Here is a 3,339-nt window from a genome sequence, read left to right on the forward strand (position 1 = left end):
GAGCAACAGACAGGACAGCGCAGGAGTACAGGTGTGCCAGGACTAAGTCATCCTGCATTACCAATGAAGCACTCGCACCATATTTCACACAGGAGCTTGTGAAGGAGATGAAAAAAAGCCCTGTATACCCTTGTTACGGATGGGTCGAATGACACTGGTGTTTCACAAACTATTTGAGATTTTTCTCCTCTGCAAAACATGTGCTTTGTGTATTTTTAAACATCTAATAACATGAACATCTGTATGATTCTAACTTGTCATTATAGGAGTGGAAAAGATGAACCCGCTTACTGTCCGGGTCTTCATGGGCAGCAAAGTTGTCCACCAGTTTTTAAATATGTGCACAACAAGTGGGACGAGGTGTGGGACAGCAAGTGAGATCTTCACCAAAATTAACTCCACCATAGAGGAGCATGGCATCCCTTGGGAGAACTGCATTGGTCTCTCAGTTGACAATGCAGCTGTGAACATTGGACCACGTAATTCCATTGCCTCTAGGGTGCTCCAGAAACATCCCAACACCTATATTCATTGTTGTCCTTGTCATGTGGCACATAACACCGCCAAAGCTGCAGGAGTGGGATTTTTTAAAATGAGTTAAGGCCTGATTTATCTTTACATGTAACTTTTTATTTGTATCCTAATTACGTGCATTGACTGAATGTGTTATGATTGATTTATGCATTGCAGGTGTCCGGTTTTGATTTGGAGGATATGGTAGTGGACATCGGTTACTGGTTCAAGGGTAGCACAAATCGGAAAATATATGATATGGATTTAATGTCTAAAACAGAGTTTTGTGAGCTCCATGAAGCGGAGTACATGGAGGTCCTCCTGCACATCTCGGTCTGTTGGCTAAGCCTTGAACGTTGTGTGACCAGGATCCTGAGGCTGTATGAACCTCTGGCCAGCTACTACAAATCTGCTAGTATGGTCATCAATTTTCAATTTCATTATGCAGCAACTACATGGATTGTTAGTCACATACTTGTATTAATGACAACCTCTTGTTTTGTGTTATTTATTGATTGATTCAAGATGAAAATCAGGCCAGGTTCAAGAGACTTGTGCAGACATTCACTGACCCCATGACAGAAGTGTACCTGCTGTTCTTCCAAGCCACCGTACCAACTTTCACTTCTTTCAACTTGCTGCTTCAGAGAGAGCAGTCATCAATATTTTTGTTGCATGATGAGGTGGGATTGGATTTTGCTGTTTTTTTCCATTCTGTGTTTCTTGCTGATATCTGCAGGGATCCTCTAAAACAGGTTTCACCTACTATTTTTGTAAATGTCTGTTATAGATGGTGAAATTCGTATGCAAGCTATGTTCCAAGTTTATGGTTCCAGCAGCTCTGCAGTGCCATGAGGAGCCTTGTGAAATTGCCTTTAAAGAAAAGGTAAACCATTTACCAGGTTAGTATTTGACTATTATTATGATCAAACACTGTGATATGTGATATTTAGCCTTGTACCTTATACCGATATGCTGTATCTGTGACAGGAAGAAAGTTGAACATTGGGTTCACAACCAGGGCTAAACTTAACAGATTACTCGACGAGGGTGACATCACACCACAGCAGGTGGATTCATTCCATGAAGCTGTGTTGTGTTTCCTGACAAGTGCTGTGGACTATGCACTTAAGAAGCTGCCACTGGAAGAGCCACTGATCAAGCACGCACAATTTGTAGATGTACGGCAGAGGGCTGAAAGTGACATCGAAGATGTCCTGTACTTTGTTGAAAGGTTAGTTTTTTTTCTCTAATTATTGTCTATCATCTTAGCTAAAATACCCTGTGTTTTATGATGAGGTGTGTTCACTCCTAAACTGCGATGTTCAAAGTGTCGGATATTTTTTTATAACCCAACCCTGATCTGTACTTCTCCACAACTTTTTCCCTGACCTGTTTGGAGAGCTCCTTGGTCTTCATGGTGCCGCTTGCTTGGTGGTGCCCCTTGCTTAGTGGTGTTGCAGACTCTGGGGCCTTTCAGAACAGGTGTATATATACGGAGATCATGTGACAGATAATGTGACACTTAGATTGCGCACAGGTGGACATTATATAACTAATTATGTGACTTCTGGTAATTGGTTGCACCAGATCTTATTTAGGGGCTTCATAGCAAAGGGGGTGAATACATACATACTACTACTACTGCTGGCCCTCCAAAACCACTTCCAGCAGCATCTGGTCTTCCATCCAGGGACCGAGCAGGACCAACCCTGCTTAGCTTCAGAGGCAAGCCAGCAGTTGAATGCGGAGTGGTATGCTGATGGCTATAGCTAGCTAGCCACTGGAGGACAACAACACAAAGAGGTGCAACAATTCACGTTTTTTCTGTCCATGACGCTTGGCTTTTGATGTGATGTGATTGGTGTGAAGCCAAATCCAAACGGGCTTCCCTTGACACTTTTCTTTCGGTGGGCCAGGACCTTTCACAGTTGAGCTCACTCTGTTTAGCTCAACGCTGATTGGCTATTATTTTATTGATTTTTTATCAAGAGAGGCCAACTGCTCGCTGGCTTCCCTTGCATTCAATGCTACGGGAGGCAACAATATCTATTTTTGACCAGAAAACATCAGATAGATGGGCTATACATACAGAAACAGAGGGGCGCTGTTTCGCTCGCTTGGATTCTTTCTCTGGTGAGATACATTCGGACTCTTGCAAATTGAAGGGAAATTATTAAAACACAGAGAGACGAAAGATAAATTATTTGATTTTATTTCTTGGTACATTTTTTGGGAAGCCTGGCTTCCCTTGGCATCCATGAATACACGCCACTGCCTGTTAAATAAATTACATATCTTTTTTAGCTAAGATTGGCCTACATTTGCATCTTTACAGAAAAGTGATTGCAAATATATGCTCAGATATGTCACCTTCATGTGAAGAAGCACAATGATTTTTGCCGACTAACAGGTAAAATCATTTGGGCGCTGGACATTGATCATGAGTTGGATTTAGCCCATTTTCGATCAGACATAGGAGGATGACTATTAGTGACTAGTTTCAGGAAACTAGGCGTATGTCGCGCGTCACTACTTCACAGGAGAGCCATTTGAAAGTAAACTTTATTTTAAAATCAAAAAGAAAAGAAAACACACAGAAGGCTGTTATATAAATGTTAAAGTGGCTGGCTCGCTAGCTAACATTACACGTATGATCTGTGTAGTAATATTATTCGTATCTCAGAGCCATTTCCATTGCTAGTTATAGCCTAATGTTAGCTAGCTAACATTGAACCTGGTTGGTTAGCTACCTGCAGATTCATGCAGGGTAGTAACGTTATGAGTTGGGATTAAGGTCAATTGTTTAGCTAGCTAGCTACATGT

The 3,339-nt window shown here is 41.7% G+C and overlaps 1 long non-coding RNA gene across 1 annotated transcript; it reads left to right on the top strand.

Annotated features, from left to right (window-relative positions):
- The first annotated feature begins 851 nt into the window (after positions 1–851).
- Positions 852–1,385, top strand: LOC121574270. The gene is made up of 3 exons (XR_006002154.2): positions 852–928; positions 1,039–1,196; positions 1,304–1,385. It is a non-coding gene; the product is annotated as an uncharacterized LOC121574270 (long non-coding RNA).
- Positions 1,386–3,339: the final 1,954 nt, after the last annotated feature.

Source organism: Coregonus clupeaformis, chromosome 15 (assembly GCF_020615455.1).
Source record: "Coregonus clupeaformis isolate EN_2021a chromosome 15, ASM2061545v1, whole genome shotgun sequence".
Taxonomy (NCBI): Eukaryota; Metazoa; Chordata; class Actinopteri; order Salmoniformes; family Salmonidae; genus Coregonus; species Coregonus clupeaformis.